This window comes from Chiloscyllium punctatum, chromosome 37, assembly GCF_047496795.1.
Source record: "Chiloscyllium punctatum isolate Juve2018m chromosome 37, sChiPun1.3, whole genome shotgun sequence".
Lineage (NCBI taxonomy): Eukaryota > Metazoa > Chordata > Chondrichthyes > Orectolobiformes > Hemiscylliidae > Chiloscyllium > Chiloscyllium punctatum.
In genome coordinates, this window is record NC_092775.1 from 4,372,118 (window position 1) to 4,383,018 (window position 10,901).

A 10,901-nucleotide genomic window follows, 5' to 3' on the forward strand; every position below is an offset into this window, starting at 1 on the left:
TTGCTAATAAAAGTAATTGTTTTCACCCTACCAACTTGGTCAATATTATTTGGCAATACAACAATACTGAGAATAGTCTGGGACCACTAGAACTGACAATAATGGAGAGCGATAGGCAGTGGGGAAGGTTTGGGAAAGGAAATTTGTAGGTTGAGGTGTAACCAGACCGGGAGTTCAGGCGAATGGGACTTGGAGGAAGTTGGAGGGGCAGAAGGGATAAGCTGAAACCTACAGGGAGTAGGTGTCTCATTAGGGACCGTTGAACAATCCAGTTGATGCGGAATAACCACAATTCAGTTTCAGTTGCAAGTGGGCCATGGTCGGTGGAGAAGGCTTACATCCCGTAAAAGGCAGAGGGTAGTGGTGGAAGGGTGGACAACTGTCATTATACAATTAACGGCAGGACCCGGAACAGCACTGATGTACAGAGGGATCTTGGGGTTCAAGTTCATAGCTCCCTGAAAGTGGCCCCACAAGGAGACAGGGTGGTAAAGAAGGTGTACGGCATGCTGCCTTTATTGGTCGGGGAATTGAGTACAAGAGTCAGGATGTCATGGTGCAGCTTTATAAGACTTTGGTTAGGCCACACTTGGAATATTGTGTTCAATTCTGGTCACCACATTACAGGAAGGATGTGGAGGCTTTGGAGATGGTGCAGAAGAGGTATATCAGGATGCTGTCTGGATTAGAGCAAATCAGCTACGAGGAGTGGCTAGAAAAATTCAGGTTATTTTTCTCTGGAGCGGTGGAGGCTGAGGGGACACTTGACGGAAGTTTATAAAATCATGAGAGGCATAGATGGGGTCGATGGTCAGAATCTTTTTCCCAGAGTTGAAATGTGAATACAAGGGGGCATGCATTTAAGGTGAGGAGGGGGGGGAAGTTCAAACAAGATATGAGGGACAAGTTTTTTACACAGAGAGGGGTAGGAGCGTGGAGCATGCTATCAGGGGTGGTGCTGGAGGCATGTACGATAAGAGCATTTAAGAGACATTTAGACAAGCCACATGTATATGCAGAGAATGGAGGGATATGGACCAAGGGCAGGCAGAAAGGATTAGTTTAATTCGGCATCATGTTTGCCACAGCATTGTGGGCCGAGTTCCTGTGCTGTACTGTTCTCTGTTCTAATTAGGAAATATGGGCAGAAACAAATCTGGGATCAAATAGGAAGTGACCATCCAGCCAGCCAGTTTCCAGTTGTGAAGCATCCTTCATTTTATTGCTGTGAGAGTCACAAAGTGAAGCCTCCTGACTGCTAGGTACCTCTATCGCCTTATGCTCTCTCACTGACCACTGACCCTGCATTACACCCATTGCTGCAAAAAACTCACCAACACCATCCAATATATGTAAATAGGTAAGTCCCTTGGGCCAGATGGGATTTATCCCAGGATTCTCTGGGAAGACAGGGAGGAGATTCCTGAGCCTTTGGCTTTGATCTTTATGTCATCATTATCGACAGGAATAGTGCCAGAAGACTGGAGGATAGCAAATGTTGTTCCCTTATTCAAGAAGAGGAGTAGAGACAACCCTGGTAATTATAGACCAGTGAGTCTCACCTTGGTTGTATTAGGAAGGATTATAAGAGATAGGATTTATAATAATCTAGAAATGAATAAGTTGATTAGGGATAGTCAACACAGTTTTGTGAGGGGTAGGTCGTGCCTCACAAACCTTACTGAGTTCTTCGAGAAGTGACCAAACAGGTGGATGAGGGTAAAGTGGTTGATGTGGTGTATATGGATTTCAGTCAGGCATTTGATAAGGTTCCCTATGGTAGACTATTGCAGAAAATATGGAGATATGGGATTGAGGGTGATTTAGTGGTTTGGATTAGAAATTGGCTAGCTGAAAGAAGACAGAGGGTGATGGTTGATGGGAAATGTTCATCCTGGAGTTCAGTAACTAGTGGGGTACCGCAAGGATCTGTTTTGGGGCCATGGCTGTTTGTCATTTTTATAATTTAAGTTAGTGGAGTTATGGACAGTGTGGAAGCATGTTGCAGGTTACAGAGGGACATAGATAAGCTGCAGAGCTGGGCTGAGAGGTGGCAAATGCTGTTTAATGCGGAAAAGTGTGAGGTGATTCACTTTGGAAGGTGTAACAGGAATGCAGAGTACTGGGCGAATGGTAAGATTCTTGGTTGTGTAGATGAGCAGAGAGATCTCGGTGTCCATGTACATGGATCCCTGAAAGTTGCTACCCAGGTTGATAGGGTTGTTAAAGCTTACAGTGTCTAGATTAGAGTGGTGCTGGAAAAGCACAGCAGGTCCACTGTAATCTAGACTCTGGTTTCCAGCATCTGCAGTCCTTGATTTTAACTAAAGCATATGGTGTGTTAGCTTCTATTGGCAGAGGGATTGACTTTTGGAGCCATGACGTCATGTTGCAGCTACACAAAACTCTGGTGCAGCCGCACGTGGAGTATTGTGTACAATTCTGGTAACCACGTTATAGGAAGGATGTGGAAGCTTTGGAAAGGGTTCAGAGGAGATTCACGAGGATATTGCCTGGTATGGAGGGAAGGTCTTATGAGGAAAGGCTGAGGGACTTGAGGCTGTTTTCATTAGAGAAAAGAAGGTTAAGAGGTGACTTAATATAGACATACAAGGTAATCAGAGGGTTAGATTGGGTGGACAGTGAGCACCTTTTTCCTTGGATGTTGATGGCTAGCATGAGGGGACATAGCTTTAAATTGAGGACTGATAGATATAAGACAGATGTCAGAGGTATTTTCTTAACTCAGTGAGTAGTAAGGGTGTTGAATGTCCTGCCTGCAACAGTAGAAGAGTCGCCAACTTTAAGGGCATTTAAATGGTCATTGGATAAACATATAGATGATAATGGAATAGTGTAGGTTAGATGGGCTTCAGATTGGTTTCACAGGTCGATGCAACATCGAGGACCACAGCACCACTGTGCTGTAATGTTCTGTGTTATATGTTCTAACCACAATCCAAAGTGTGCTTGGGAATCTGCATTGTACCCCCTCCCAAGTCAATATCTCCTTCTGGAGTGTGGGACCCCAATCTGAAACCAGTTATATGGGGCTGACAAAACTCTGTACAACTAAAACATCTTTTCCTCCAGCAGACTATATGATATAGGAGCAGAAGTAAGTCATTCAGCCCATCGAGTCTCCTCCATTACTCAGTGAAATTGGGGCTGATCTGATAACCCTCCCCTTTCCTACCTTCTCCCTGTAACCCTCGATTCCCTTCCTGATTAAAAATCTGTCCATCTCAGCTTGAACATACTGAATGACCCACTCTCAACAGCCCTTATAGTAAAGAATTTCACAGATTGACTAATCTCTGGGAGGAGAAATTCCTCCTCATCTCTGCCTTAAGTGTGTAACACACTACTCTGAGATTACGCCCTCTGGTCCAACACTCCCCCACAAGAGGAAACAAACTCCCCATATTTACCCCCAAAGGTCCCTGTAAGTCTTGTGCCTTCAACAAGGTTCCCTCCCATTCCTCTAAACTCCACGTACAATCCCAACCTGCTCAACCTCTCCTCGGCAGTCAGTCCCTCCATCCCTGCTATCTACCTTCTCCGGCCAGTATCTAATGTCAACATATCTTTCCATTGTTAAAGTTATCAAAACTGTTCACAGTATCCCAGCTGTGATCTGACTTGGTCCCTGGCACCGTTTTAGTAAGACCTTCCTGTGCTTTTATACCATTTCCTTTGAAATAAAAGTCAATATTCCATTTGCCTTCCCTATTAGTCACTGAACTTAGATGCTTAGTTTTTGTGTTTTATGTACTAGGATTCCCAAATATCTCTGTGCTGAATTCCTCTTCCTATTTCAGACCCTTGAGGTAAAGATCAATATTCCATCAAGTTTTTGAATGACTTGTCTACCTCAATCACTCCACTCTGATTGTTCTCAGCTTCTCTTTGTTTGGAAAGTACCTGGTTGATCTTTCTTAGGATCAAGTCAGAACTCACACGACACCAGGTTATAGTCCAACAGGATTATTTGAGATCATAAGTTTTTGGACCGCTGCTCCCTTGTCAGGTGAAGTCAGGCACCTCCACATCTTTTCTTAGGCTCCAACATGGATGATCTCATATTCCCACACTGAATTCCTTCATTCATAGTTTTGTCCACTTAGTTTTTCCATCAATGTTTCTTTGTAAGTTGCTACTCCCACATTAATAACTGTACTGTCCAACTCAGTATTTTCAGCAATTTGATTTGACTTGTCTTCCTAAGGAGGTTGTGGCATAGTTACAAGATCAGTAACCCAGAACCTCTGGCCAATGTTCTGAGCGTTAAAGACAAAGATTGATAGGTTCTTGATTAGTAAGGGGATCAAGGGTTATGGGAAAAAGCCAGGAGAATGGGGTTGAGAAACAATTCAGCCATGATTGAATGGCAGAGCAGACTCAATGAGCTGAATGTCCGAATTCTGCTCCCACACCTGATAGTCTTATAGATATTGTTTTGAATCTAACCCCATGGCAGATGGTGAAATGTGAATTCAATAAATAGGAGTTGGTCTAATGATGATCCATGAAACCATTGTTGATTTCCATAAAAAAACCCCATCTAGTTCACTAATATCCTTCAGGGAAGGAAATCTGCTAACGTTCCCTGGTCTGGCCTACATGTGACTCCAGGCCCACAGCAATGTGGCCCACAGCAGACTGCCCTGTGAAATAGCGCTGTTGAAGGACCCTGAGGGGTGGGCAATAATTGATTTCCTAACAATGGCACCCAGATCCCATGAATTAAAAAAAAACTTTGTAGAATATTTTTAAAAGGATTTTTTCTTAGGAAGTGGGTGTTGGCAATGTTGGCATTTGTTGACTATTGCTAATTATCCTTGAACTGAGTGACTCGTTTGGGCTATTTTGGAGGGTCGTCCACTCCACCACATTGCTGCTTGTCTGGACTCACGTGCAGGACAGATTGGGTAGGAAGGCAGGTTTCCATCCATAAGGGAAATGAGTGAATCAAATGGGTTTTTAACAATCGATAATATTTTCATGGTCATCTTCACTGAGATTAGCTTTCAAATCCAGGTTTATTCATTGAATATAAATCCCACCAGCTTGGCTGGAACTGAACATCTCAGAGCATTATCCTGGCCTCTGTATTATCAATTACACCCCCATCTCCCTGTCTCACTGTACACAGAAGGTCATCGCACCCATCATACCTGTACTGGCAATCTGCAAAAACAAAGATTCAGTTAATCTCACTCTCTGCATGTTCCCAAAACCTTGTAAAAGCATTTCCCTTCAAGTACTTATTCAGTCATCCTTTAAAATATTTCATAAATTTGCCTTAACCAGCCTTACTAACAAATGATAGACCATTGACTGTACAAAAAAAAGTGACTACTGCTTCCTTTTGTCAATTTTCTTAAATCTGCATCTTTTGCATAGCAATTTTCCTGACACTGAAAACAGTTTTACCCTGTTAATGTTATTTTGTATCCTTCACCCTCTAAACATTATTTTATATCCTTTTCCCTGTTAGCTTTATTTTATATTCTTCAAGATTTAAAACACTCCTACTAAATCTGCATTTGAAGGAGAACATCCCCAGCTCTCAACAGAGCTGGTGCTCCTCCTCCTTGATACCCTTGTAATATTATCACTAAGTCATTAATAAGTTTTTAGTTATTTGACATTATCGCGTGACCTGGAAGGCCAAAGGAACTGGTATCCAAACATGGAACAGCATAAAGAATTTAACTTCCCTCAAACGGTTACATTTATTGTTCGTATGGAGGGAGACTGCCCCCTGGAGGATGCATTGACTTTTAAAAGGCTGTTCAATGTACAATGTTTTCCTTATTCCTTCAGGGGACGGGGTGAGCTGTTTATTGCTCATCCTTTGTTGAGATTGGATTGAATGGTTCACTAGGGCCATTTCAGAGGGTAATTGAGAGTCAAACACCTTGCTGTGGACTGGAATCTGATCAAATAAATATACAGATTCCTTCCCTAAAGGGAATCAGTGAGCCACGTGGGCAATTATGACAATTCATAACCATCTTATACTCATGACACTGCAGCTTTCAGCTCCAGGCTGTTGACTGAAACTGAATTTAAATCCCACCAGATACTGTGGTGAGATTTGAACAGCTCTTCATCATTTATATCAATGATTTGGATGTGAATACAGGTATGGTTAGTAAGTTTGCAAATGACACTCAAGTTGGTGGTGTAATGGACAGTGAAGAAGATTATCTCAAAGTACAATGGGACTTTGATCAGATGGGCCAATTGGGCCAGGGAGTGGCAGATGAAGTTTAATTTAGATAAATGTGACGTACTACGTTTTGGAAAGGCAAATCAGGCAGGATGTATATACTTAATGGTAAGGTCCAAGGGAGTGTTGCCAAACAAAGACATTTAGGGGTACAGCTTCCTTGAAAGTTCCTTGAAAGTGGAGTCTCAGGTCGACAGGATAATGAGGAAGGTGTTTGGTATACTTGCCTTCATTGGTCAATGCATTGAATATAGGAGTTGGGAGGTCATGTTGAGGCTGTACAAGGAGACTTTTGGAATACTGCGTTGAATTCTGGTCTCCCTGCTATAGAAAAGATGTTGTTAAACTTGAAAAGGTTCAGAAAATATTTACAAGGAGGTGCCAAGTTTGGAGGTTTTGAGCTATAGGGAGAGGCTGAACAGGCTGAGGCTGTTTTCCCTGGAACGTTGGAGGCTGAGGGGTGACCTCATAGAGGTTTATAAAATCATGAGGGCATGGATAGGATGGTTTAGACAAAGTTTTTTTCCCTGGGGTGGGAGAGTCCAGAACTAGAGGGCATCGGTTTAGGGTGAGAGGGGAAAAATATAAAAGAAAGTTACGGGGTAACTTTTTCACACAGAGGGTGGTACATGTATGGAATGGGCTGCCAGAGGAAGTGATGGAGGCTGGTACAATGACAACATTTAAAAGGCACCTGGGTAGGTGGTGTTTAGAGAGATGGGGCCAAGTGCTGGCAAGTGGGACTAGATTAATTTTGGATCATGTGGTCAGCACAGATGTGTTGGACTGAAGGGACTGTTTCTGTGCTGGACAACTGTAATAATGTATGAACTCATTTACCCAGATTTTCAGCCCAGGATTTGAGATTAGTGACCAACAGACTTTACTGCTGCAGCACCAACTCCTCTGCTTTGAATCCTTTGGGAAAGAAAATAGAAAGATTCACGTTTGTATTTTGCAGTTTTTCACAACTTCAGAATAGTTTCACGAGCAATTGCTGTTGAGATACAGGAAATGTGATAGCCATTTTGTGCACAGCAAGCTCCCATAAACATCAATGTGCAAATAGCCAGATAATGTGTTTTAGATGATGCTGGTTGAGGGATAGAACTGGCCTGGATGCCAGTGAGATGTCACATCCTCTTTTTTGCAATAAAATCCTGGAATCCACCTGAGAGGCAAGACAGAGTCACATTTCAGCCTGAGCTGGGTTTTCCAGCAGTCGTCCCCATGCTGTCCATTTCCACCTCAGTAATATTGTCCAACTCTAACACCAGCCAAGGCCCATCACTGTGCCTGTGTTGCCTCTAGGTGTGATATTTCTGTTGCACTCCTGACTGGTCTCCCAAGCTCGAAAAATGCGGTGCCGGAAAAGCATAACCAGTCAGGCAGTATCCAAGGAGCGTTCCTAATGAAGGGCTTATGCCCGAAACATTGACTCACCTGCTCCTTGAATGCTGCCTGACCTGCTGTGCTTTACCAGCACCACACTTGTTGACTCTGATTCCCAGCATCTGCAGGCCTCGCTTTCTCCCAGTCTCCCAGACTCTCCCTCCTATAAAGTAAAGGTCTTCAAAACTCTGCTGTTTGTATTGCGAACTCAAGGCAAGTCCCATTCACCTAAGTCCATTTGCACATCGAGATATATTAGCCCCTGGTTAAACAACATTTCAACTTGTAAAATCTCATTATTGCTCATTTTTATTCATTCATGGCATGTGAGTCTCACTGGCTAGGCCAGTGTTTATTGTCTATCAGTAGTTGCCCAGAGGACAGTTGAAACTTAAGCACATTGCTGTGGGTCTGGAGTCACATGTAGGCCAGACCAGGTAAGGATGGCAGATTCCTTCCGTAAAGAACATTCATAAACCAAATGGCTATTTCTCTAGCAACAGTTTCATGGTCATCATAAGACTCTTAATTCTAGATCTTTTAAAAAATTGAATCCAGATTCTACCAGCTAACTAAGACTTGAACTCAGGTTCCCAGAACATTGCCACCATCTCTGGATTAACAGGCTTGCAATTATATTACTAGACTAGTAACTCCCCATGGCACCTCTGTGCATCCAATCCCCACATGACCTCAACCCTTCCCTATCTGTACAATCTCCTTCAACACCACAGTCTCTGAGATACCTTTGCTGTATTCACCATCACCTTTTTATATTGACCTGGTTTCAGTTCCTGAACTCTTGAATTCCCTCCTTAGACAATGATGTCTCTCCGCCCCTCTCTCCACCTTTAAAAAAAACTCCTTAAAATGTAGTTCTTTCTCTGAAATATGTGCTGGCTGACCTAATATCTCTGTAACTCATCCTCCCGTAAGAATGCATTCAACTTAAAAGGAGCCAAGATATAAAGCTACGGTTGCAATTAAATTGTAATTAGAAGGCTGTTGTTAATGGACAATTATGAGCGCAACAAAACTCTTCTAGTTAAACCAGCGATAGTTAGATGGCATTCCTTATTCATGCTAGATCACGTTGGGTTTGAAGGAGATAACGCAGACAACATGCTCAATAACAACATAGAAATATAGAAACTAAATGCAGGGAGAGGCCATTTGGCCCCTTTCAGCTTGGTCTCCCATTCACTATGATCACGGCTAATCCTCTATCTCAATGCCATATTGCTGCTTTCTCCCCATATTCCTTGATGCTTTTAAAATCTAAAAACTTGTCAATCTTTTTATCGATCCCTTTTTATTCTTCTGATCTCTAGTGAGGACAGGCCCAGTTGCACTAATCTCTCCTCATGGGCCTGTCCTGTCATCCTTGGTATCAGCCTGGTGAACCTCCACTGCACTCCCTCTGTAGTGAGTATAGCCTTTCTGAGGTCGAGAGACCAAAAGTACCTACAATACTCCGGGTGTGGTCTCACCAAGACCCGGCATAACTACAATATGGCATGGAAGCACCAAAGGTCTGGAAGCTCACTTGGATGATGGCAGAAAGATAGGTTAGAGAGTGAGTTGAGAAGAGGTCATAAGGAGCCTACCAAGGGATAGAGATCGGGTCAGTGGGTGGACAAAGATCTGCCAAATGGAGTACCTTGTGGGAAACTGTGAAATTGTCCATTTTGGCAGAAAGAATAAAAAGAAGAGTCTTATCTAAACAGTGAGAAGTGGTGGAACTCTGAGATACAGAGGGAGCTGGGTGTCCCAGTGCATGTTTCACAGAAGGTTAGTCTGCAGGCACAGCAAGTCATCAGGAAAACTAGTAGGATGTTACTGTGAGGGGAATTGAATGTCGATTAGGGAGGTTATATTTCAGTTATACAGGGCATTGGTGAGACCACATCTAGAGCATGGTGTACAGGACTGGTCATTGAACTTACAGAAGGATGTTATTGGAATCAGTTCAGAGAAGGTTTATTAGACTAATCCGTGGAATGAGCCATTGCTTTATGAGGAAAGGCTGGACAGGCTAGGCATGTATCCTCTGGAGTTGAGAAGAGTCTGAGGTAACCTAATTGAAACAGATTAGATCCTGATGGGTCTTTACTGGTTGGATGTGGAAAGGATGTTTCTTCTTGTGGGAGAATCTAGAACCTGGGGTCAGAGAATAAAAATAAGGTAACATCCACTTCAAACAGAAAAGGAGAATGGTTTTCTCTCAGAGGGTTGTGAGTCCCCTCCTCAAAAGGCAGCAGATGCAGCACCTTTACATATTTTTAAGGCAGAGAGAGATAGACTCTTGATGACCCAGGGGACAATAGATTATTGGGGAAATACAGGAACGTAGAGTTGAGGGTTAAATCAGATTAGCCATGACCTTACTGAATGGTGGAGCAGAGTCAAAGGAGAGAGTGACCTACTCCTGTTCCTTCATTCTCACATTCTCACTTCAGAACTCAAACCATCTTGCAATGAAGACCAACTTACCATTTGTCTTCCTCATTGCTCCCTGCTCCTGACTGTCTATTTTCATTGAAGGGTGTACATGAACACCCAGATCCCTCTGTACATTCAACATAGTGAGAATAATGGCCTTTGACACAATTCAGTGAATGGTGGTGACCGGTGCTATATCTAAATGGTGCCAACAAAGAAAATTCAACTCCAGACCTTCAAGATGAAAAAGAAGACTCCAACAGAAACAGATACTTCTATTGGCTGCCAATAGCAAACCCCAACACATGAGAATACTTCAGAGAATGACACAGCAGTAAGCATCATTGCACTGTATTGATATCATGGAGAATTGGTTAGAGTAAAGAAGGAGATAATCAGGAAGGCTAATGGAATGTTGGCCCTTATTTCTCGGGGGTTGGAGTATAAGAGAAGGGAAATCTTAATACAACTGGGTCAAGTGCTGGTGAGACCATATCAGGAATACTGTGCAAAAACAAAGAACTGCACATGCTGGAAATCTGAAGCAAACATTGCTGGGAAAACTCAGTGGATCTGGCAGCATCTTTGGAGAGAAGGCAGTGTCAATGTTTCTGGTCAGAACCGAAGAAGCATCAACTGGACCCAAAATGGGCAAAGGTCAGGACTGCAGATACTGGAAACCAGAGTTTAGATCACAGTGGTGCTGGAAAAGCCCAGCAGGTCAGGCAGCATCTGAGGAGCAGAAAAATCAATGGTGATTCTCCTGCTCCTCTGATGCTGCCTGACTTGCTGTGCTTTTCCAGCACCACTCGAATCTAAACACTGGACC